Below are 27,020 nucleotides of genomic sequence, written 5' to 3' on the forward strand. Positions count from 1 at the left end.
TTCAAGGGGCTTTGCTTCCAACACTTGAACTAGTTAGACAATGGCCCGGGTAGAATGCAAACAGGCCCCAACTCTACCAAGTGTAAGAAGCCCCGACTTAGACAAATTTTCTTTGAGACTCAGTTGCCTTATCTGTGAAACAGGCCAAAGAATGCCTGAACCAGGCAATACAGAGCCATAGTAAGGGCACACATGGAGCTAGGCCAGGGTCTCTAATTAGCAGACGAAGGCAAGGACGTGATTTGCTAACATAGTTAAACTAATAGAGTCTACACCAGTAATGTGTAAGACACTACTTATATTGTTCTAGAGTAGAGATTTTTAGACACGGAGGCAAAGGAAGTAGGAGACCTATTTTAGGGCCTGGTCATCCCATCTTCCTGCTGTGGGTAAAAGCTGTACTGTTCCAAATGCCCGGTCTTTGAGTTTTTAAGGGCCTTAAGGTTAAGAACAACTGAACATTTAAGGTGCATTCGTGTGCGCGTACATGTGTGTGTGTATGTATGTGCGTGTGTGTATGTGTGTGGTGTATGCTGTGTATGTGTGTGAGTATAGAATAATCACAGTGTATTGTGTATGGTATATGGTGTGTATGTGTGTGAGTATAGAATATTTACAGTGTGTGTGTGTGTGTATGGTGTGTGTGTGTTGTTTCCTAGAGACTTCTGAGTTGCCTACATCTTAATTATCAGGAATCAGCTTGTTCGGTCGCTATCAACACACCAACCAGTTCTCATGCTGTCTGAATTGATAATTTCTTGTACCACCTTGTGTCACACTCCTTCCCTAAGGAAATGTGAAAATATAATAGAAGAAAAGGAGGAAGAAGAGTCAACAGGTGGATGGGGAGAGAACACAAGTCAGGACAAGCAAAGGGATGGAAAGAGGAACAAATGGGAGGAAGGGAGGCAGCCAGGTCCAGGGCGCTGTGTGGCTGCCATCTCACTTGCATTCCCGTCTATTCTCAGGACATTGGTGGGTATTTCATTCCATCTTTGACTTATTGTTTTATTTATTCATTTTATGTTACCTGGGATTGTTTAGGCTGCATGTATGTCTGGGCACCATGTGCATGCGTGGTGCCTGTGGAGGTCAGAGAGGGCATCAGATTTCCTAGAGCTGGAGTGATGAAGGGCTAGGAACCACTGTGTAGGTGCTGGGAATGGAGCCTGGATCCTCCGCAAGAGCAACAAGTGCTCTAAACCACCGACTCATCTCTCCAGTCCTCCATCGTTTGTTTTGTTTATGGTTTAATTATGAGCATCACTGGGCATGACAGCAAGCCCCAGCCTCCACCCCAAAGTGCGCCATCTGTTGTCAGTTAGAGGTAAACAAACTGCCAAGATGTGAGGAGGAGGCTCGTTTTCTGTTCATTCACTTGAGTCATCAGAGAACGCCAGGGCCTTCTTCCGTCAGCCTCTCCTTGGATGAAAAACAAGTGCTCACGATAGATGGGTGCCAGTTAACAATCTAGAGGGGGGTTAAGATGAAATTATTCTTTTCCTATGCCCAGACTCAATTGCTTCCACAATGCAGCAATCCACCATGAGTGCTTAAGTCAAACATATAGACAGAGGCCATGCAGTTACGCCCCAAGTCAAGCTTCCCTAAGTGACCAGGCAAGTGGTCAACGATATTCATTGCATAGCCAAGCTGGGCAGTAGGCTATGCCATTCAGGCCTGTGACCACCCTGCCCGAAGACACTTTTCAGAATGATCTCTGTCCTTAGGCAACACATGAAGGTATTTGTGAAGATTCCGTGTGGAGCTGAGGGGAAGGGAAGTGGGGAAAACGACAAGTCAGCCTTCCCTCCTCAATGCTGTTGGACATTGAGTGACCAGCAGTGACCCCCAAGGCCTGCTGCAAGATACGGAGGTCAGGAAGCTCAGAGCCAAGACACCTAAATTTAGGTTAACTGAAGCCACATTGGACTACTGAAGTAGATTCTCGCCTGCCGTAGTCAGTGTGCTATTGATGTGAAGAGACACCATGACCACAGCAACTCTTATGAAGGAAAGCATTTTATTGGGGGTTGCTTACATTTAGAGGTTTAGACTGTTAATGTCATGGTGGGAAGCATGGAGGCACATAGGCAGACATGGTGCTGGAGAGGTAGCTGGGGGGGCTTTATTGAGGGAAGAGAATGGGAAAGGAGGAGGGGCGAGGGAAAGGTTGGGAGAGAGGAAGAGAGAGAGAGAAAAAGAAGGAGGGGGTGGGGCCCACCTTTTATGAAGGGACAGTATAGCAATATAGCTGATGACATAGTCAGGACCCTGAGCAGGTCATAGTACCGCCTTAGTACTGGCAAGCGCACCCTGCCAGGTGACAGCCAGCACAATGTCTGAATGCTTACATTCTTCCCTTTTTATTATAAACAGTGAGTTAGAGACAGCAAGCTGGGGAGACGGAAAATGAGGGCGCCGGGTTCTCGAGACTTCCTCCTGCTGACCTGGGGACATCGCAATTGGGGGACCTGAGAAAGCTGGGGTTCTGGCCAAGTCTAGGAATAGCTGACTCTTTTACTTCACTGTCCAGGCTCTGTGTGGCTGTCCAGTGCTTCTTGGGCCTGGTACGATGCTGGCAGAGCAGAGGAAAAAGTTAAGTTTAGGGAAAACATTTTTTCTTAGGTCCTGGTAGTTGAGGGTGGGGAGTCTCAAGGCCAGGGAAAGATGGGGTGGCTTAGGCTGTTGGTTCACAGTACTTAATTGAGGGGTGCACCTGACCAGTTTGAGGTGAATCCAAATCGACTCCCTGGAGCTTACAGGATTTTTTTGAGTTTGTGAAAAGGTAAATTTTAGACACATTAGCACACTCACAGAGATCAGCCTGCCTCTGACTCCCAAGGGCTAGGATTAAAGGTGAGAGCCCCCACATCTTATCTGTCTTTCTCTTTCCCATCATGTGTACACACCACATTTTCTTTCCATGCAGCGATTGATTGACACTAATGTTGATTCTGCCAACACCCGCGGGGAGTGGAGGAAACCCTCAGTGAATGTGTCAAGAGTAGATGAAATCTTGAGTGAGCAGGGAGTGTTTGACAAGGGCACAGGGACGGCAAAGACCCCAATGCCTCAGACCGTGGGAGCGGCAAAGCCTTCCCAAATTAAGAGGATGGCAAAGTCTTCCTCTGTTCTGGATGCAAATGTTGACAGTGTGTGTGAATACAAGTGTTTACAAATGATTGGCAAGTGTGTGCAAAGCCTATAACTGCAGCTTCCTCTTCCTAGATGGCTGCAGCCCAAGACTTCCTCACAGAGACTGGAGACTAGCTAACCCTCCCCTGCTGCTGGATCCTGGCTGCTGATGCACCTATGGGGCTGCCCTACGTGAGCAAGTGTGGCCCACAGTGCATGAGCTTTTCTGTCTGTGCACTGTCCTTCCTTCATTCCCTCACAGCCCCAGTCGGCTTTCCAAAACCAAACCATTCAGGATGTAGCACGTATTGTGGCCGTTGTACACAGTGCTGGAATTAAAGGCACAAGGCACCAAGCCTAGCTTCTGATATGATTTTAATATGCTCACATATCCTTCCACATATCAATACCTCCATCCTTTCCTTCAGATGTCTTCTCTTTCCTTATGTTTCAGAGCATAATTGAGGAAATTTGCATCCAAAGATCTTTATGGTTAACTTTGAATTGCACACATTACTCTTTTCACCACACTGTAAGCTACATCCTACATCCACTTCCACACTCCACTGCCGAAATCTCGGCAGATTTACCTGGACATTTCATGTACACAGAGTCACCCAGTGTGAGACCTGCTGCTCCTGTCTTCTCTCACTTAGCACACTGTTCTTGCCGTTTATCGACGGCATGCCCTGTCTCGAGAGTTCATTTCTTTTTATCACACAAGCATCCCAGGTTTCATATACCTCCACCTGCTGCTTGAATTGTTTCTACTTTGAAAAATCAACTTTGTTCATCTGCATGGACGGGTCTTTACATAAGCCGTTGTCATTTCTTTTCAGTATTTGGGTTTTTGCTTTGCAAAGTGTGGATCTTGTCCTAAGTAGAAACAGAATATACCAATACCCTTTGACTTAAATTTCTGCAGCCCTATACACTGTAGGAGAAATACAGTAGTTGAAGCGGTAGACAGAGAAAAACAGTATGTTCATCCTTATAGGAAAAAAAGGGGAGGGGAAGACAATTTATAACCCCACTCACATCCTTTGTTCCTGGGCTTGAATGAGAAAAAACTAGAGTGGTCTCCAGGGGGAATGAACTTATCACATCAGCTCCAAAAGCTGCCCAGTTGTTTAGATGTTTTCATATATGCGGTGTCCCCTTGAGCAGGTAGCAGATCTACTACCTTTGTTTCTGCTCCACGTTCGCCCCCTTCCAAAGCCAGTCCCTGACTCCAGTAGCCAGTTTTATCATTGCTGTGACCAAAGTACTCAAGAGAACAACTTAAAGGGCAAAAGGACTTATTTTGGTTCATGGCATTTGAACTCAAGGGTCAATTCTTGGTCACATGGCATTTGGACTGACATAATGTCATGGGGGTCAATGATAGAAAGCTATTCTCTTCATGAAAGAAAAGGAAATGGAAATTAGTGATAAATAGGTAGGTAGATCAATAGGTAGACAGAGATAGATTATAGAGATAGATAGATAGATAGATAGATAGATAGATAGATAGATAGATGGATGATAGGAAAACCGTATAGCTCAAAAAAGTGAAAAAAAATATCAAAAACTTACCTCTAGTGACCTACTTCCTCCAAACGGGCTCCATCTCCCAAAGTACCCACCTTCCCACAATAGCTCCTACAACTGGGGACTAAGCCCACAATTCACAGACCTGTGGAGAACATTTCCCACAGAAACCACAGCACACCTCTAACCTTGCAGGTATCCTCCACTCTGCTGCCATCACCACGGCTCAACTGCATCCTTCTTGGCCCCAGTCTCTGTCCACGTTTGCCCAATGAGTCTTTTCTGTGACTCCGTGCACACTCGGAGTTAATCTCTCCTTAGTGTGACTCTGATCATAATCCTCCCCTGACAATTCTGATGAAGATCCCCAGCACCCCAGCTTGTGCCTTAGCTTCTTTCATCCCTCGCCTGTAGCTGCCCTCCCTCATCCCTACCCATTAACGTCTGAGACTTTCTGACGTACCCTGTTCCCCATTGTCTTGCTTTTTCTTCCATGGTTTTGGGCTTGCCACTGTCCCGCCAGTGTTGTTTGCCCCTTTGGTTGGCCAAACTTTGGCCTACCCTCAGATCTCACTTGGTACACATAGCCTCTTTCCAGAAGCACAGCCTGCTGTGCCCTGAACAGCGTGGGCTGCAGGGTTGTTCCTTGGTGCCCCATAGACACCTCACCTTAGTCAGAACATCTGTGTCAGCACCGTTGCCACTCATATGTCCGTCTCCTCTAGAAACAAAGTTCCTCACAACCACAGAAGGCTCTCTTCCCCAGTGCCGGTCTACGCTCTGAGAGGTCCTTGCTAAATAAATGCTACCAATTGTCATACAAAGACATGTATTATGTCCACAAGACAAGACTGGGAAGGAAAGTTGGGGCCAATGAGCTGCACTTGTTGATTTCTTTATCCATATGAAAACTTAAGTGAAGGCATGCAGAGGCGCACGCTGCCTAGAAGACTGGAGTAGCTCTGGGCTAGCAGTTAGATGCTGTGGGATGACCCGGGCTTAAGCTTTGGCTCTGTCAATGGAGATCTAGGAGGCTCTGCAATGCACTCAGCCTCTCTGCCTGTGCTTGTCAACCCCCAGGAACGCTGAGCAAGCGCTCTGCCTCCCAGTTCCCATGTTCCACCACTGAGCTCTCCCCTGGGCCCTAAGAGCTGTTTCTCTTGGGTGACTGGAAATAACCGGTAGGAACATGCAGTGGAATGTTTAAATTACAGAACGCTACATAAAGAAGTCCTGTGTGCTATATTTCTTTGGTTGCTTTTCATTCTTCCCGCCCACTAAATTTTAAAGCAATTTTAAAGCTACACATACAATTGCTTTATTACTTAGAAAAAATTGTAACAATAACTCCTTGTGTATCACGGAGTCTCTTGTAAGTACTTGCTTGATTATTATTAGATATTTGTGAATGAAACAGGACACTCTGCTTTGAATATGAAATGTACCCTATATAAGTTTACAGTTGGCTATTTGGTCCCCAGCAGGTGGCGCTGTTTTGGAAGGCTAAAGGACCTTCAAGAAACTTGCTGGAGGGAGGGAGTCTAGGGGAGGGTCTTAAGGTTCTATATCCGGTCTCCATTTCCTGCCCGCTCTCTGCTTCCTGACTGTAGATGCAATGTGACCAGCTACATCTGTCACAACACAGCTGTCACCATGCCTTCCTCGATGGGACAGATTGTGTCCCTTAAATTCCAAGCCAAAATAAATTCCTCTCCCCTTAAGTTGTTTCTTGTTGACCGGTTCCTCACAGAAGTCTGCCCCTTTTTTAATTAGTGGGACTAAAACCCAAGGTTATGGTCTGCACCCACGATCATACAGCTTCTTCAAGGCTTTGAGGAGAGGGGCTGCAAGGCTTCCCTTTCCAAGGATTTCAACTCTGGATTGGTCCCTCCCCTACAGCCCCAAACATCACACAAACACCCCAACCCTTAGCTAACTACACACCTTTGACTTCAGAAAAAATTCCATCCAAGAAAATACTTGTGCCATGAAGGTTTTGGAAACACTACCCAGGCTCTTCCATGGGCCCCAAAGCAGCCGCATTTAGCACTATAGAAAATCAAACCTCTGATGTGAAAGACACAAAGTATAAATAAAAAGAAAGCTAAAAAAAAAAAGCAACCCCACCCATAACCAAACCTCTCATTTCAGAAGCCAACTGGGAAAAAAAGTCAACTGAAATTCTGCATGGAGGTAATAAAAATATCTTTTATTATCCTCTACAGACAGATTGTAGCTGTGCCACATGTTAATTTACTGTCAATTTATTCATTTTTCATATAATCTCCTCCAGTCAAGGTGGATTTAATTCCATTTTTGTCTTGTGTACTTCCTTTCAAGGCTTGGTAATTTCTTTTCTATTTTTATCCATTCCACGTTTGCTTCCTGTCAATTTTTATATCAAAAATCTGCTTCAGTTCCCCTTGGCAAGGTGCAGTAATAAAAATATTCCTCGTGCTTGAACGTTTAAATTTGCCATTGCATTTTAAAATGGATCTCTGTCTGTGCCAATGGCGCAACATCAGCTCTCCCACCTGGCATTGCTCCCAGACTGGCAGAAGGCAGAAACCTGCTTTCTAAATGGGTTCTTCAGCATTGTCTAAAATTATCTTCTTTCTCTGACTAATTGGCTATGCACGAAGCACCTACTATGTGCTAGACACTGTCTTTGATAGAAACTCAACTCGGGGTGAAGTTGAAATGGTATCCAGCATCTGGTACATGATGATAGCACATGTGTTCTTAGGAGGAGGGAACCTCTGGTGTCACATGACAATTTGGGAGAAGCAGGCTAGACACCAGTCATCTGAAGCCACCTGCAGCTTCTCTTGGCTAGAAGACTGTCATGCAAATAAGCCTAGTCTGTCACACACTGAGGTCTTTCTGTAGCTGCAAGTTCAAAGGACACTGGGCCATGGGCCCTAGAAGCCTGTGCCAACAGTGGACCCTGCAGGGTGCAGCCCACAGACACAGGTGCAATCCTTCACTTTCCTACTCCTCGGGGCATAGATCATTCCACATGGAGGCTGTGCAGAGCTCTGGCTCTGAAGCCAAGCTCCTTGGGTTCGAACTCCAGCTCTGCCACTCAGCAGCATGTGCTACTGGAGATTTACCTAGCCCCTGGCACTTGACTCCTTCACTTGTAGGAAGTTTTGTTTTGTTTTATGATAAGAAACTGGGTCGATCCATGTGAGTACTGCTCAGAACAGTGCCTAAGCATTCTGGGTTTGTCATTATCGTGATCCCTGGTTTTACATTTTCACAAAGCAGAAGCACGGGTCCCATGGCTGAGCCGCTGTTGCTACCATGCTCCTGTAGATATGCGTAGTGGCTTCAGACACCACAGGCGGGAAGAAGATGGGGAAGGTATCTGGTAGCAAACACAACTGCACCACCTTCTAGCGGCCTCCCACACCTGTGGAGTACCTTAGCCTCTCACCAGGGCAGGATTTCTCACACGTCAGGAAATGCAAAACACAGGGTAATTTTCTCACAGAAAACTTCAGGAGAAATTTATAAAATCAGGGTGGTGACTTTCAAATAACCAGTTAACAGGAGCCAGAAGAGGACTCTGAACCCAGGTACATCCAACTTCAGATGTCTGCTTTCCCCATGGCCTTCCATGCTTCAAGATGACAGATAGATACATATATACTATATATTTGTGTATTTAGTCATGGGTCTGCAGAACGAAACTTATAGAATCAATGTTGGGGGTTATTAGAGTGGTTTACAGGCCAACTAGTCCAACACTGCTGTCTACCAACAAAAAGCCCAAGAATCCAGTAGTTGCCCAGTCTGTGAGGCTGGATGTCTCAGTTGGCCTTTAGCATAAGCTGAAATCCAGAAGACGCAGGCTTTAATGCCAGTAAGGGAACGGACTTGACCAGGGCGACCTAGAGCAAGAAGTCAATGAGCAAGAGCTGCCTTCTTCCATGCCTTTTATATTGGTTGCCCGCAGAAGGTGTGGCTCAGATTAAAGTTGGGTCGTTTCCTCCTCAAAGGATCTGGATTAGAAGCACCTCACAGGTGTATGCAGCCGCTTGGGTTTGAATTAATTCCAGATGTAGTCAAGTTAACAACCAAGAATAGCCTCATAGTGTATGTATATGCAATATATAAACACCATAGGTAATCAACATTATTTACATAATTAAATATATAATATACTATATATGCATTAAACATACTTAAATATATTGTATATACTATATTATATTTAGCATATTATCATAATATAGTTATATAGAGAGACACACACATATCACCTTGAAGCAAGGTAGAAGATGGGGAAAACAGAGATTGAACTCCAGCAACTGACTTCGAACCCACTGTCATTACATCACACCTGTGTATAGTATAAGATGCTAAAAGCTATTCAGGGAGTCATATGATCTCTCTCTGACCCCAGGTAAATCTAAAAAAAAAATTTACCAATACCTTGTTATTCACTACCTTGTCATTTCCTTACAATACAGACACTCTTTACAGGGTTGATTCAAAGGGAGCATAGTCACTGATTCATCCCACAAAGGACTTTTAGCAGCTATGATTGGTCAGTCACCGTCTCAGGAACTTGGGTATATAGCCGTGAGTCAAACAAGTAAAATAACCACATTAGAGTTTACATTTGCTGTTATGTGTGAGAGGATGGTAATGAACACGCTGACTCCAGGCATGATGGATGCTGTTGAAGAAGGGTTCGGGATTATTTCACACCCAGCTTTACACCCGACAGCTCACTGTACCTGGGATGCATCCTGCATGCTTCTGGGCCCTGTATAATGGTGATCTATCTTCACTCCAGCTTCAGCTCCTACCATCCTTCCTCTCCTCCAGTCATCGCTAGTGATCTTGGCTTCCTGTCTGTCCCTCAATACATGCATCACCATCTCCTCTCAGCTCCTCCCTCTGGAGGATATTCTCCCCATTGATCTCCTCACATGGCTTTAGCTTTTAGAATGGCCCATTCAGTCTCATTTTTCCCACTAAAACATCAGCCCGTAAAGCGTTTTCACTGGTGATTCTACTCCCCATCGTCCACTCTCTTTAACTTCATTTTGTTCTTTCTCTTTGCAACAGTAGTTCTTACCTGAAACTTGCCGACTTCCATAATTACTCTTTACCGTCTCCTTCTGCATGCAGATGTCAGGCTGCAGGCACAGCCTCTCTATCCTGCTCCCAGTCACACCCCAGTGCCTAGAACCCCACTGAATACAAGGTAAGTTTTGTTCTTTGTTGAGCAAATGAATGAAACCCTCCCCCCAACACAGTAACCCATAGAGAACTCTGACAGTCAGAAAATGAGGTATGTTTCAAACCATTGTCCTTAAAATACCCCAAATTCTCTCCTTAATATACCCAGAAACCGAAACACTAGGAATTAGAGGACAGATGATAACTCTCGCGTGGAGAGCACATTTAGACTTCGGACTCCAGTGGCTCTGAGACTGGAGCTGACCTGGAAAGGCAGGGTCATGGAGTCTATGCGCCAAGGGAGGTCTGTAAACCGCATCTCCATCCTGAAGACCAGAAAGTCATTGGTATTCTGGGGACCCAGCTAACATGCCTGCTAGATGTCAAAATAAATCAAAACAGCATAAAAAGCCAAGGATTTTTTTTCCAAGAAGAACTTACTTATAAATTTTTCTCTACCTGGAACAAAATATAAAGTGAAAATACATAATTGAAATTTCAAAGGAGCCTTGAATTTTGAGAAGAGTCAAAGAACCCTGGAAATGAAAGAATTTTTTAATTTTTTTTTTTTTTGGTAGCATAAGTCTTTGTTCAAACATGCTGTCATGAAGAACAGACAGCTATGTATAGGAGAGATGAAGGTACAGGTGACACGGTTAGATTCAGGGGTTCCCCTCCCCCAAAAGCTGGTCATCCACCCCTCCCTGGACTTGTACATAGGGAGACAGTGGAAACCACAGACCTGGTCTAACCATTTTATTTCACAGACCATGAGAAAGAAAATGGCAGCCATATTATAAAGACAAGAAGGGAAGTGCTTACCTAGCATGCACGAGGCCGTAAGTCCAGGCACTAGCAGCTTTTTCCTTGGGTCTGATGATGCACAGTGGTAGTGGTAGAACCAGCGGGTGTGGCTAGGCTAACCACCAGCACACAAAAAGACCAGCCGCTCTACTCTGCGTCAGCCACTCACAGCCTTCCAAACCCCCAAAGCAGAGAGGGGAGATGCAAACAGACGTGTGAGGGCAAGTACAGCAAAAGTTAGAGGAAGACCCGGCAGATTTTCACCCCTACAGGGGAAAAGCCAAGGTCGCGTGGCTCTCCCAGCAAGGAGTGGAGTAAGTTACTCTATACCTGCGTTCCTTCATTCAGCCACCCAGGGTCAATGCTAGGCTCTGAGGAGACTCATATAAAATGGTAACTTGAAGCACTTACACTTTGTTAATAAATTAGCAATTACTGGATAGCAAGATACTGCTGAAGGAGGAGCAGAAAAACCATTCGGTAGTCCCCAAAAGTCTGGCCTTCTGTATTCACACCCTCGTGCAGGGCCCATTCACACTGGCCGTGGCCACTGAGATAGCAGCTGACACGGTGTTTGATGAGCATTGAAAAGGGCTCTTATGCAGGGAACCCTGACTGCTCTTTGGACTGGAGAGGGAGGGGGAAAGGAGTGGGAGGAGGGGGAGAAGGGTGGGAGGAGGGGGAGGGAAATGGGAGGCTGGGAGGAGGTGGAAACTTGTTTTTTTTTTTCTCCTTTTCTCAATAAAAAAATAAAATAAAAAAAAGATGGAAAACTCAAAAAGAAAAAAAAAAAAGAAAGAAAAGGGCTCTTATAGGAAAGCTTCCCAGCATGGTCCAAGTCAAAATCGGTCATAAAGAGGAAGGAAAAAAGTGTGCGTGTGTGTGTGTGTGTGTGTGTGTGTGTAGTTCCAGCTATCCATTTGTCTTCACCAAGGCTCCAAATAGGGAATATTCCAGACTCATTCACAACTGGATGAGTGACCACAGCAGAAGAACTGCCCCCACTGAGTCCCAACCAACTCACAAATAAAATAATCATGTTTGATTATCTTAATTGTTGGAAGATAAAAAGTTAGGCCTAGTTATGTGACAATAAAACCACAACCATATACACTTTCTAAAAGGACAGCTTCTTATGCTAAAACTCACCCAAGTCTGGAGTTTAAATTTTGATTTGCTACTCCAGTGTCAGATAGTTCTGTCATTGCTGTGTGTTTATTTTGAGACAGAATCTCACTATGTAGCCATAGCTGGTCTGAAACTCTCTAGGTAGACCACCCTTGCCTCAAATTCACAGCAGTTCTCCTGCTTCTGCCTCCCAAGCACTGAGATTACTGGCGGGAATCTTTGTGCACAGGCGGGTGAGCTCTCTTTATATCAGGCCTTCCAAATGCAGACGGATGTAAATAACATTCAGTTTGTGGTATTTGTGCACATTCACCCCATGAGGAAGAACAATCAGTAGACGATTATCAAGGACGGGAGGCGCAAAGCAGGACTGGTAAAGAAGAGAGGGCTGAAGAGATGACTCAGTGGTTGAGAGCACTTAACACCCTTGTAGAGGACCCTAGTTCTGTCACCAGCACCCACACGGCAGCTCACGACTGTCTGTAACTCCACAACACATTCTTCTGGTTTCCGAAGGCAGCAGACACACAATGCCATGCACTCACATACATGTAGACAAAAGCACTCACACACATAAAATGAAAATAAGTAGGTCTTTAGAAATCAAAGAAAAAAAGAGAGAAAAACCTGAAAGAAGTCTGTAAGAGAAAAATCTGCTTTGCACAATTTCGACTGACATAAATTGATTCTCATGTCTAGTAGGAAAGTCCATCTGGACATCAGACCTTAAGCAGGCTGATGGAAGGGCTTCAGCTGAAAGGATACGAACCATGGGAGTTTGTCCAGGCACCTGCATGACAGGGTCTCTGGCTCTGGTGACAATGCCACCCCATTAAGATCACCATTGTGGCTGATCCATCTCCCCCCCCCCCCCTCGCCACAGTAACATCAGCTGGTTTTAACAGTCCCTTTGTCCTAACTTTTTAATAATTTTTTTTTAATTTTCTTAGTGTAAAATTAGATTACCTAGGCCAGAGAGACAGCTCAGTAGGCAAAGACATTTGCTGCCCAGCCTGACGACCTGAGTTCAGTACCCAGAACCTCCGTGTTAGGAGAGGACTGACTCCCTCAAGTTCTCCTCCCATGTTCCTGTGTATATTACTGCACGTCTGTGCCCCCCCCACACACACACAAATAAATGCAGACTTAAAAACTTAGATTATCTATAAATGATCATTTTCACACTGTACTTCCGTTAATACCTAAGTGATGGAAAACAGAAAGCCCTATGGGAAAGAACTGTCCAGTTCCTCAAGGCACAAATCTCTTTGGTGTGGATACCTCCAAAGACCTCTGCGGCTCGGAAGTTTATGGTTAGTATGGCTGAGACAGCTCTAATTTGAATCAGGGAGAACTAGCAGATGGGTGCGTTAGAGTTAATTCTCATTATAAAAATCCTTTGGAATCTTCGAGAGCCACAGGAAGCTGTCTTAGAAGCCGGGCAGTAATAGTTCTTGCTCAGCTATGCAGCAGATGGTTCGTCCTTCTAACAGCAGCTCTTCACGATCCCCTAACTCTATGGAATGCCGAGTTTATTCTCTGTAAAACTCGAAGTGAAGCAAACACTATTTGGATGAAAATGCTTGTGACAGAATCCAACAACACAGAGCTGGGTTTGGGTTTTCCCATGTCTCTTAAGGAATTCGTTTTATAGCTCTACACATGTAAACATGAAACGTGCCAACTTATTTATTCCACTCTCGCTCTGCTTCCTGACTCAGGTGGGTATGTACGCATGCGCGTGCACAAAACTCAGGTGGGTATGTACGCATGCGCGCGCACAAAGCCCCTCAGCACGAGTGCTGCTGCAATCCCACTCACCGGAACTGGGCACTAGGCAATCCTTGCAAGAGAACTGGATTTCTGCTGTGCAAATATTCATCTGGAGATCTGCCCTGCAGTGCTGACTGCTCGCTGTACAGTCTGGGAGATGTGCCGTGGTGCTAGGAGGTAGCATTCTCAGGAGTCTACCAGTTTCCTTGCAGAGAGTTTAGATTCGTTCTCCAGATCGGGGTTGATTTTCACGGGCAAGCACGTTCTTCAGCCCTTGACACACAATTTTGCACTTTGGGAGAAAGAAGCTTCTCCCTCGGATCAGCTAAATGAGTATGCCCGGGACCGTTATTTAGAACAACAACCACGTAGCTATGTTTTATAACCAGAAACTCATGGAGACCCAGAGCTATATCTCTTAAGCCTTCGGTAGCTGGAAACCACACTCACACCACCCAGACTGCAAAAGGACAGAAATGTCTTCTTTTGAAGACTCGAGTGGTTCTGAAACAATAGTTGGGATTCTAGAATCAACTGTACTCACGTTATATTAAAGACCCAGCCACTAGGTTGTGGTACACACCTTTAGTCCCAGCACTCAGGAAGCAGAGGTAGGTGGGTCCCTGAGTTTAAGACCTGCCTGGTCTACAGAGTGAGTTCCAAGACAGCCAGGGCTACACAGAGAAACCCTGTCTCAAAAAGAAAAGCAGCAAAACAAAAACAAAAATTTAAAAACCAAAAGCTCAAAGGACAGAGACATGAGAAGTTGAGTCTTTTAACTGGGCAGAAGGAAACAAAGTGAAAGCTGATGGGACCATATGGAGGGAATTTTAGACACCAAAAATGTCTCTATATTGGGGGTACAGCACAGTGGAGGAAGGAAGAAAAGTAAGCAAGAGGAGCCTGGACAACAGAAGGCAGATTTCATCCCAATGATCAATCTTGCTGGACCCTAGCATTTATACCAGAGCATGAGCCTCTTTTTCCGTAGCGAATGTGGAGCGCTGTGCCTGTTTGCTCAGTACATTCTCCCTTTTCCTCCAGTCAGCACTGGGTTGGAGGAACAGGACAGCTCTGAAGTGTACTGTTGCATGGGGCTGGTCCATGACATTGTTGTGGGACAGAGAGCTTGTTCTGCAACCTGCTAAGCATCCTCCTATATGTATGGCTACTAGGCATCCTCCCGTAAGTACAGCTACTAGGCATCCTCCTATATGTATGGCTACTACGCATCCTCCTGTATATACAGCAGTGTCTATTTCCCTCTTTTCTGTCATTTCATCTCTTTTATCTGTTTGCAACATTTGTGTGTATGTATAAAAGAGAGAGAGAGAGAGAGAGAGAGAGAGAGAGAGAGAGAGAGAGGGCGTTGTGAGAAAGAGAGAGAGAGCGTTGTGAGAAAGAGAGAGAGAGCGTTGTGAGAAAGAGAGAGAGCCTTTTTTGCAGACACAAGTCTTATTCTTCATTTTGCAATCTGTTTTTGGCAGAGGAGATGATGGAGAGATGGAATTGCTGTCTACCTTGGAAAAAACTGGTAGAAATCAAAAATAAAATTGCTACCACCTGTGTCCAGGATGAACTTGATACACAGAACATAGACAGTTGCATTCCCTGACTGACTGTGAAACTGAGTTGTTCTGTGTGGTTAGGAGGGTCAGATTCCAGACTGTTGCACGTAGCACTCAGTCCCGTCCTTTCCCAGAATGCCTTTCTGTATGGGGTGGATATTCTGTCCTTCTCTTTAAAGTTATCTTCTGCTCTCTGCTTTTCCACATTTTGCTTTGGGTTCACTCATCCCCACTCACTTGAGCCTGCAAATGTGTTGAGATCTTTGCTTTGCTGTGCATACTCGAGAGTAATGAAATGGTTTCAAGATCTGTTAATATACATGGGGACAGGGTTGCCATTTGTGGGACCTGACACTGGGTAGGATCATCTTCTCTGTGGAGTGATCGTTAGTGCTAGATAGAGCACAATGATTATCTCCCTAAGGAAGCGCCAGCAGAAACCTAGCTGGCAGCTCTGGCGGTGTTAAGGTGAGCAAAATGGTAGTTTGACTCTTCTATCCTTGGGCTGTCCATTAACCTCATTCTGGTTCCAAGTGTTTTCACTCCCTCCTTTATAAGAGCCACTTCTCCGAAGCTTAGTGGTGTAGCCAGCTCGGATGTAGCCACTTGTCCTTATATGGGTGTTCCAACATGTGCCTTCTTTAATCAGTTCCACATCTGATTGATATTTGATATTGAGATAATTTTTAGATCAGTGGTTCTCAAACTTCCTAATGCTGTGACCCTCTAATAAAGTTCCTCATGTTGTGATGGCCCCACCTATAACATTATTTACATTGCTACTGCATAACTGTGATTTTACCACTGTCATGAATTGTAATGCAAGTATCTATATTTTCCAATGGTCATAGGTGACCCCTGTTAAAAGGTTGTTTGACCCCCAAAGGGGTTGTGACCCACATATTGATAACCACTGCTTTAGATAGCTCTTCTGCTGAGCCTGCCTCTAGTTCTTCTTGTTGGGAGTTTACAAGTCTTTCTTCTTTCTCCTTTTAACTTAATGGACTCTAAAGAAGCAGGTGAATAAATTTGTTGGGAGTATTTAAATTCTATGTATTTACTTTATGACCAAGAAGCATGTTTACCCGAGTGCGGCAGTTTGTGTTTAGCTAGGAGGACAAGCTTGCACCATGTTTTCAATAAAACCTAGAAGGTGAGGGTGTCACGGTAGAGAGGACTCTTTCGGATCGGCTTTGTTCTCCTTCCAGCCTCTCAGCTGCTGAGTAGCAACAGGCCATATGAGTCAAATGTCATCTCCCATTGTGGGGGTAGACCGCTTGTCCCTGACCTCGCCAAAGCTAAATTGCAAATGAGAGCCAAGGGGTGGAGTAGCTATGGAAACCACCAGGGACAAATGATGTTGTTTTTAATGTATAGGAATTAGAACACAAATGTCTGACATCCCTTTCTCTCTTCCTATCCGTGACAAAGCTCGGTGTCCCGGTTTCTCCCTTTAGAGTAAATTACACAGAGAAGAACATCACGAAGACGAGCTGCTGTGGGGGCCTCTTTCCTCTTCCCGTCAGTCCACGAATTCAGTCTACGGGAGAATTAACAACATCATGTGAGAGCCAAAGTTAGGTCTTTTTGTTGTTGTTTGTTTGAGGGTTTCTCTGTATAGCTTTAGCGCCTGTCCTGGAACTCATTCTATAGACCAGGCTGGCCTCGAACTCACAGAGATCCACTTGCCTCTGTCTCCCGAGTGCTGAGATTAAAGGCATGTGCCACCACTGCCTGGCTAAAGTTGTCTTAAGTTTTAACTACCATGCCTAAGAGATCCATAAAACAAAATTGCCTCTACCCTGTAAGCCCTACTTGACCAAGGACAGGAATTTCCTGAGGTCCTAGAGGATGTTGTTTATATAAAATAACAAGCCTCATGTTTTCACTCCCCTAAACCAGTTTGGTTGACCCAACTGCACCAGATGGGCTTGATCACAAGTAGGTGGGACATATGCAGGCAGAAAGTATGTCAGGATGTACGCTTGCCCCTGATTGGATAAAGGTGAAGATGGAACCTTGTGGGTTTCCCTTTATAAGAATCTGATCAATGCTTGTGGCCATTTTCTGTGAATTCCTAAATGGGCCTGTCCAATGTTCATCATCCTAGCCAGTATTTAATTAAAGATTGCTTCAAAATTTGGCTCAAAATTGTGGTAGTGGTCTTATTCTTGACAATATTTGACAATATTCTAACAATAAGCTAGTCTCATCATCCTGAGAAATCCTGCACAGGTTATTTTCCAAAAGGGACTTCTTTTTTATATTATTACATCAGACAGCATCAGTTCCCCAGCAGAGGAACTCAGACCTCTTCACACGTGCCTTGGTCTGTACCTAAGTATGAGCTCTTAGTCCCTTGTTTGCCCCCTTGGCAAAGCAGTGAAGATTTCTTTGTTTCTTTTAATGAGGATGCCTGGCTTCTCCGTTTAAAAAAAAAAAGATATTAAATCTTTTAGCCTCAAACAGAAATACTTAGTTCATGAATTCCAAAAATTGGTAATCTATGTAATTTCAGCCACAATCCCTCCACCCCTTTGCTCTTTTCAGATAGCATAGTAGCTCACGGAGAGTTTTAAATGGCTTAATTTTTGTTTGGCTCCAGGCAAAGGTAGTCCTTCCCACCTTGTATCTGGGCTTCCCATTATCAGTGATCATTCTTTGTCCGTGTTTTCTATTAAAGAGTCAGTAAGAAGCTGACCCAGGATGAAGAATTCTTCCCGGGAGGCACGAGGATCATGCAGCATTGTGGGTCCCCTGAGAAGGCCACCAGCACAGTCACGGTATAGTGTGTGCAGCCTTAAAGAGAGACTGCTAACCGTTTGCTACTCCTGGGTTTCCTGTTCCACTTCAAAGACTCTAGTGCTACTCACTGTAGGAATCATGGTGCTGCCCTGCTGCTCTTTTCTCTGCCTTCTAGGTCAGCACAAGACCCACAGGGTCACACTTTTTACCTCAGGAGTATCACCAGGGCTGGGAGGACTCTAGACAACTTGACTATAGTCTAAAAGAGTCTCATGATGCAGATAGAGCTTGAGGCAGTGAGAGTGGCTCCCTGCAGCAGACCAAGGACACTGCATGTCAGTCCCCTAACAAACACGACTGTAGGCTGGGCAGAAGGGAAGCTATTCTAAGGAGACACAGGTCGCTCCTCTGACTGTAAGACTACCTAAAGAATGGGCCCCAAGGAAGTTGGAATTTCCCCAGGAATCTCAAGCTGGGAGGAGGAAAGGGACCCAGCCAGAGGGGACCTTGTCTCCCTGAAAGAGATTCCCCACAATTCTAACAACTAAACCTCCTTCAAGGTTTGTGGTCTCTTCCCAGCCTGGCCACATTGACTACATCTCCTTTTTCCTGCTTTCTTCTTTTAATTAGCTTACTGGGGACCAGCGACTAGACCTGACTTGGGGCATCAGTTGTGGGAACAGGAGGATTGCTACTAGTTCCGCTTTCCTTTGGTTGCAACACAGCTGAGAGCTGCATGTCCCCTGAGCCCTGCTTGTCCCCTCCAGCAGATGCATGCGCTTTACTTCTGGGTAGGTTGTTGGTAGACGAGAACTAGCTTAATTTGCGGAATGTTGTGAAATATACACTTTGGAAGGCTTCCATCCAGCAGCGAAGCAATTTAGAAATAAAAATTATTGTAGCCTTATTCCAGGCTGGTCCTTCAGGAACGGTCTACATTTAATGAAGGCTCTTGGTCCATAAGTAACAACTGACAAAATAAATCAATTATTGACTCTTGCTAGAATCTGAATGGCTGTTGTCTTAGTTAGGGTTTCTGTGGCTGTGATGAAAGACCATATCAAAAAGCAAGTTAGAAAGGACAGGGATTATTTGGCTTATACTTCCAGGTCATAGTTCATCATTGGAGGAAGTCAGAAAAGGAACTCAGCAGGGCAAGAACCTGGAGGCCTGAGCTGATGCGGAGGCTATGGAGGGTTGCTGCTTACTCGCTTGCTTCCCATGGCTTGCTTGCTCAGCCTGCTTTCCTATAGAACCCAGGACTACCAGCCCATGTATGGTACCACCTATAATGGGCTGGGCCCTTCTGCATTGATCACTAATAAGGAAAATGCTTTACAACTGGATCTTATGGAGAGATTTTCTCAGTTGAGGTTCCCTCCTTTCAGGTAAGTCCAGCTTGTGTCAAGTTGACATAAGACTAGCCAGCACAGCTGTGTTCCCCCCAAATTCATTGGTTGGAAACCCTCACCCACCCCCCCAGGGTGAGAATGTTAGGAGATGAGGACTATGGGAGGCACCTAACTGATAAGAACTTGGTTTGTATGAATGGATTAATGTCTTCATAAAGAATCTAGACAGCCTGGTCTTATGGGCAAAAGGAGATTATTAATCATAGAATGAATAAAATGGAAAACAGGTTTCTGGTGTGTCTGTCAGCTTTGGAGTTTCTGTGAGTAATACAGCAGAAATGACCCGATGTCACAAGATCCTCTGGCCAGCTGGGGACCCAGACATACCGGAGACTATATAACCAGGCAGGAGGGAGAGGAGGAGGCAGCCTTGGCCCAGAGTGAGAGGAGAGCAGGGCATAGCATCCTAAAACCCCCTGGGGCCATGTCTAGTCCTGCAAAAGCTAATCGGTTTGTCACAGTGTGTGTTCCTCCTCCTTGACAGCTCTGGCAGCATTTCCAACAGTCCCAGGGAGAGAAATGCAGCGGCAGCCACATCACCAGGCTCATTCTGAGCCAGTGACAGATCTTCATTCACCAGCCCTGGGGAGTTGTTCCGCTGTGTCCACCTCCCCGCCTCCGAGGATCCCAAAGTCTGGGCACATTCTCTCTGCTTCCTCCACCTGCCAGGACTGTGGGTGTTTTATACCGTGGATTAGTGGGCATGGAGCTGTAGGCTTTGGAACTGGCTGGGTCCAGTGTTTTAGGATCAGGATTCTCCAACCCTAAAACCAAAACCTCACTGAGAATAGGTACCTCCCCCAACTTTTAAACTTCTTTTTACCCCAACATGTGACCTTCTCAGTGTCCTACACACATGTGTGCATATTATACTTATAAGTGACTATATTTAATAACATATCTGATGGATTCTCAATTATGTCATTGTACCGAGTCTTTAGATAATCCACAGAGCTGTAGCTGGCTCCATCCCACCCGCCAGGACTGTCCTGGGTCTTCCAAGTCACACTGAGCAATCCTTCATCTGAACTGTGCCACTGAGGAAACCAGAAAGCACTTTGGAAACTTGCAAAGCTCCTCCCTTGCACACGGCGGATGAGTTTGCCACAGTATTACATGAAACCATATTCAGTTCTTTCTGTGATTCTGTTTTAAAATTTTTGTCTATAAGGTCCTGAGAAAATAAAGATTGTCTCATTGGAGAAGTCTACCAAATGTTGTTTAAAGAAAGTAGCACTGCTTTTATGTAATTTCTTGAACAAATTAAAAGAAAAGGGCACATGTCTCAACTCACTTGATAACGGGAGTGACTGGGTCAGACTCAAAGGGGTAGCCAAGCCATCTCCTGGTGCAGGGGTGGATGCTGACACCCCCCATGTTTACAGCCTAAAGACTGCTCCCTCCCAACAGAGAATGCCCATTCCTCAACCTGATATTCCATCAGAGAGCCCAGACTACTGGTACCAGCTTTCCCTGTGCCTGTGCGTCTGTTGTTTCTTTACAGCCTGACCACCCCAATCAGGCCAGGTCCTTTGAGCCACACAAGGACGAGGTGACATAGTAAAGAAGTCCTCTGGAATTGGCAGAAAATGAATACAGAGATTAATGGCACAGAATAGAGAATCAAGAAATCAAGAATGAAGAAATACTGCATGCAAGTATAAATAATTTTGGACAGAAAGGACAGAGGCTGCTCAAGGAGAGAGTAGAGCAATGCTGAGAGACATGCTGGAACAGTTTGACACGGATAGACTGACTGTGCCCGGAAGGACAGTGACTATGACGCTTCGGAAAGGAAAGACTATTGGCAATGGACCTAGAGGTCAGTCATGGTCTCTGCTGGCAAAGCACCTGGCTGCCTGATGCCCATGTCTTGAAATATGAATGTGGCTGAATCAAAAAGCAATGGCCTACGCCGTTTGGTGAAAATTTGGGGACAGTATAACATTCAGGCTATGGGATGGTTACTGCTCGCTGCATTTAACCAGAGTTGTGGTGTGAAAGAGAAAACGGTGCAACAGAAAAGAAAGTGTGTGGTCCGGGGGGAGAAAAGGAACATGAACGTGATTCACGTTGCTGATGTTCTGCACAAGGCAGTTACAGACACAGTAACTGTGATTGTTAAAGAGACCAGTGCCACTGGAGAGAGCCCCCTTTACCCTGGGGCAACAGGAAAGATTCTATGAGGATGAAACCTCTACCAAAAGAGGCTCTGGGGTGTAATAATACAAACACATCTGGCATGATTTTTTTCTGAGCAGAGAGAGTCTCCAGGGGTACCCTGCTGAAGCAGAGCTGATATGAAATTTACCTCTGTATATTGTGAATATAATTGGTTAATAAAGAAGCTTCTTTGGGCCTATTGCAGTGCAGAATAGGGCAAGGCAGGAATTCTAAACAGATAGATGGAGAGAGAGAATAGGCAGAGTCAGTGAGACTCCATGTAGCCACCAGAGGAGAAAGATGCGAGCCGCCAGCCGGAACCTTGCCAGTCAACCATGAGCCTTGTAGCAAAATATAAAATAATAGAAACGGATTAATTTAAGATATAAGAGCTAGCTAGCAATACACTTAAGTAATTGGCCAAGCAGTGCTTCAATTAATAGAGTTTCTGTGTGGTTATTTTAGGGCTGGGTGGCCGGGAATGAAAGAATAAGCAGCCTTCTCCAGCACAGAGTCACACAGGGAAATGTTTTCCCAGGTTCAAGCACGACAACACATAGAAGCCATTGAGGCCAGGTTGCCAGCAAAGCTTGGTTTTCCCACACAATGCTACTTTTTTCCCCCAAAGTACAGAATGCAAGAGTCATGGGATTGTATAGGCTGTATCAAGGTATTAGAAAGCCACTGAGACCAGGTGATGTGCAGGCCAGTTAGCTTTTCTGCTCTGTGTGGAGCTCCAGAGTGGTCTGCGTATAAAGCTGTGAAGGGGAAGCCTAAGTTGCAATGGGCACTGCAGGATACGGACTAAGCTGGGAATGTGGGTTATTCCAGGTGAAACTGTCAGCATGGAGTGGAACCGCCCAAGAGAGAGGCCATGTATACTTCAGGCAAAAAACTAGAGGGGTGGGTTACCCAAGCCCATTGGAGCCCAGATGATGCTACCCTGATACGGAGCAAAAAGCTGCAAGGTTTCAGTGTGTTTGACCTGCTGTGTTTAAACACTGCACGGTCCAGTATTTTCTGCCATTCCTCCCTTTAGGAACAATAGCCATTACATGGTGCCATTGCATAATAGAAGTGTGTCATTTGTTATTTTTGAGTTTGAGAAAGTCTTCTGGAGGCTTGGGACTCTGCACTCTCAGACAGCATTGGTACTGGGGAGACTGGGGAGACCTGAAGCTGTACCGGGTGCACTTTACATTATGAAATGGTTGCAGAGCTGTGGGATCCAGGGGAGGAAGTGTATCACTCAAATGTGAAATGTCTGCCCAGGCTAGTGATGTGAATGCTCAGTCCCCAGCTGGTCATTGTTTTTGGAATCTTGAGAACCTGTAAAAGAGTAAGGCTTGGTTGGTGAAAATAATTCATGGAGAATGGAATGTGAGGGGCCAAGCTGCCCTTGTCTCTGTTTCCTGATCTGCTCAGAGGGAAGAGGTTCCAGCCACACCCTTCAGCTGCTATGGACCCCATCATTCCTCCTCCATCATAATTGAATATATTCTCAAGAAGTAGGCAAAAATAAATCCTTCCTGAGGACCGGGGTGCGGGGAAACAAGAGACATGAAGAGACATTTAGATGCGCATGTGGTAAGGAAGCACAACAAAAATACATCACTAGCCATCAGGGAAATCCAAATTCAGACTGTAATAAGATGTCAAACAGAAATATTGGGACAGTGCCCAAAGCTGGTGGCAATACAGAAAATCTCAACACCTCCTATATTGCTGTTGGGTTATTAAGTGGTAGAGCCACTCTGGAAAATAAGTTTTCAGTTTCTTAAAAAACTAAACATCCAACTATAATACTGCCTCATAATAGTCATGGTTTTTCCCAGAGAATAAAAAATGTGCGTGTTTGCCTCCAAACCTATAGATATCTGTTAATATCACCAGCATCATTTGTAATAGTTAAAAAACAGAAATACCAAATAATTCTTAGTGAGTAAATGGGTAAACTATGTTTCCCCAATATCACAGAATATTATTCAGCAATCACATGTTCTCTTGGAAAGGCTTCTACCTACTTATATCTCAACACATTCTCAAACCTCCCATGTTTCCCTCATTCCCTAGAAGTCTATTCTTGTCATCTAAAAGAAATCCAGTGGGAATCCAGGCAGACAGAGCTGCACATCAGTCATCAAGGATCCAGGCCCCTGCCAGCTCTTCCCTCTGCTGCTTCTAGTGTGGTGTTTCAATCTCATGATCTAAGATAAATACTAAGGTTTCAGCCGTTTCATTCACTCTCACAAAAAGGCTAGATAGGGAGTGTGAGAGAACATGAGCTTTCTCCGTGCAGCCATGTCCAACCTTTTGACAGTGCAACGCAGCAACGACAAGAAGCACGAGATGAACTTCACACACACACACACACACACACACACACACACACACACACCAATCACCCAAAGCCTTTGTCTTAGCTGCTGTCTTATTGCTATGAGGCCGCAACATGACCAGAGCAACTAATAGAAGCAAGCATTTAATTGGGGACTTGCTTACAGTTTCAAAGGGTTAGCCCGTGGTCATCATGGTGGGAAGCATGGCTGAAGGCAGACAGGCATGGCACTGAGAGCTCACATCTGATCTACAAGTTGGGGCGAGGAGGGAGGAAGAAGAGAAGAGAGAGAAGAGAAGAAGAAAGGCAAGAGGGGAGAAGATGGTACAAGAAAGCTCTTGGTCCTGGCATGAGTTTTTGAAATCTCAGTGGACCACATGCTCCGATAAGGCCACGCCTCCTAATCCTAATGAATGGAACCAAACAGACAAATATATTAGCCTATGGGGGCCATTCTCCTTCAAACCACCAACCCCTAAAATGTGTTAAGTCCATGTATAATTCTGTGTTAGGCAGGACTCATAGATAACCTGGGCACATGTGGTCTATGGGCCACAGCTTGGACATGTCCAAAAGAATGTTTGAAACACTGTTGGCTTATATACTATTGTCTAAAACTGATCTTAGATCATTTCTGCAAGGATGTTGGAAATGGAGTCTTGTTTGGATGATAATGTAAGTAGCTAAAAACTAAGGTTATTTTGTTTGGCAGCAGGAAATCAGTTTCAGGGGGCAGGGGTACAAATCCTGTACAGTTTGTGGGAACTGAGGATAAGTTCAGCTTTTTACTCTCACACTTCATGGAAGCGTATAACTTTATGAACACATGGCAAAGGTCTCTTCAAGGACTTTGGACAGGCCTGTTTAAGTAAAGGGCCATGGGATGTGGGCTTCTGTAGCTCACAGTGAAGTTCCTGTGTTTCAGTGGTGAATGCCAACACCTAACAAGGCGTGGCTCTCAAAACAATGCCATTTCCTTTGAAATGAAACAAAATGTCCTCTCTGATGTCTTCCTTTATGCAACCAGAAATTTAAAATGTGAGTCACTCACTGAGAGCAAACAACTGAAGGTCTCTGAGGCTCACTCTTTCCCTCTGAAAAACAAAGATCAATAATGTGTTTATTATTATTATTAATCTGGTGCTTAAATGAAATTATATACAAATAATTGATTTGCATACAATGAAGAGATGTGTCAAGCTTATCACATACAAATACAGAAGCGGGAGGTGGGGAGATGAGGAGGAAGGGTCCATCTTTAGAAATAACTGGAACATTTTTCATCTAAAGCCATGGGGATGGATAGACTGTTGAATACCTACTATGTAACAGCTTCACCTCTAGATGCTTTTATCCTTGACTGACGCTCTTTAGCATGCTTAATAAATCATGCATAGTCATAAGAGAGAGTCTCTGCAGCTTGAAAAGTGAAAAATTGCCCAGCTTTGTAGGAATGCCAATAGAAACAAACCAGTCTGAGTGTCCCAGGTGACAGCACATACATCACCTCTGTTCTTTTAGAATCTTGTGCTTTGTCACAACTTTTAATTTCACATCTAGATAGAGCAAAGAAGAATGGCCAGTCCCTCACTGGCTTTACAGTGGTTTGGATATATTCCATATCCAAGCTGGGTAAAGCAGGCTACAAAATGAACAGACTATTATCTGGGATCTTGTGACCGAGTCAGGATGTCCACCCAGCAAGGTGATTTTACTACTTACTTTCTACAAAGTCTGGTCCTGTCGTTTGGCAGACAGAAAAGAAGCTACCAAAGAGCTGAGTGAGGTAAAGAACACTGTGTCCTAAAAAATATAACAATCTTTTAAAGCTGTGGAGAGAGAGAGAGAGAGACAGAGAGAGAGAGAGACAGAGAGAGAGAGAGAGACAGAGAGAGAGAGACAGAGAGAGAGAGACAGAGAGAGAGAGAGACAGAGAGAGAGAGAGAGAGAGAGAGAGAGAGAGAGGAGAGAGAGAGAGAGAGAGACAGAGAGACAGAGAATATGCACACAGTTAAGTGGTCATGGGCAGAAGTAAAGTATGACTTAATAACAGCCCAATGGACTGATGAGAAATCAGACCAAAAGGGCTATCAGGTTAGGGAAAGGGAAGAGCCAAGGTTAGCCTATAGAATTTCACAGACGAGGAAATATCTAAGGTTCTTAAGAGATGGTTCAAAAATTGTGTGGGAGGAGAAGGAAAGAGAGACACATGACTTAGTAACAGACATGCATGGTCAGACACACAAGATGAACAAATGTAGAATGGGCTGTGTGCTCAAAGGAAGACTGTAGAGTTGAAAGATGCTGGGCATTCCCAGCACTCAGGAGAAAAGGTGAGAGGATAATGAGTTCAGTCTAGCCTGGACTACACTGTGACATACTGTCTCAATAGCACAAGGTCTGGGGATACACACACACACACACACACACACACACACACACACACATCTGTGTACTCAAAGTACTTGAATAGCACATGCAAGGCCCTGGGTTCAATCTCATTACTGAAAAATGATGTGGGATATCCCTCTGTATGCTGTGAATACTGTTGGGTAATAAAGGACTGCTTTGAGATACTCGCGAAGTGGCTTTCCTTCCCACAATCCCTCACGCCCGTCCTTTCCAGCTTGGGCCCGGCAGAATGGCTCCCGCAAAGAAGGGTGGCGAGAGTGGTGACCCGAGAATACACCATCAACATTCACAAGCGCATCCATGGCGTGGGCTTTAAGAAGCGTGCTCCTAGGGCACTCAAAGAAATCCGGAAATTTGCCATGAAGGAAATGGGGACTCCAGATGTGCGGATTGATACCAGGCTCAATAAAGCCGTCTGGGCCAAAGGAATAAGGAATGTTCCATATCGTATCCGGGTACATTTGTCCAGAAAACGTAATGAGGACGAGGACTCACCAAACAAACTCTACACATTGGTAACTTACGTGCCTGTTACCACATTCAAAAATCTACAGACAGTCAATGTGGATGAGAACTAACCTACTGAATCTCAAATAAAGTTGGAGAACAAAAAAAAAAAAAAAAAAGGACTTCTTTGAGCCTGCTCAGGGCAGAATATAGGTAGGAGGGGGAAACTAAACTGACTGCTGGGAGAAAGGAGGCAGAGTCAGAGAAAAGCCATGTAAACCCACCGGAGACCGACACCAGAACTTTAGCCAGTAAGCCACAACCACGTGGCAATACACAGATTAATGGAGATAGGTTAAATTCATA

The 27,020-nt window shown here is 44.9% G+C and overlaps 1 pseudogene; it reads left to right on the plus strand.

Annotated features, from left to right (window-relative positions):
• The first annotated feature begins 23,109 nt into the window (after positions 1 to 23,109).
• Positions 23,110 to 26,816, plus strand: LOC121441398 (annotated as a pseudogene).
• The last annotated feature ends 204 nt before the right edge of the window (positions 26,817 to 27,020 follow it).

The sequence above is a fragment of the Microtus oregoni genome, unplaced genomic scaffold (genome assembly GCF_018167655.1).
Source record: "Microtus oregoni isolate MIOR12 unplaced genomic scaffold, Mior012 000077F_ref0000221, whole genome shotgun sequence".
NCBI classification, from domain to species: Eukaryota; Metazoa; Chordata; class Mammalia; order Rodentia; family Cricetidae; genus Microtus; species Microtus oregoni.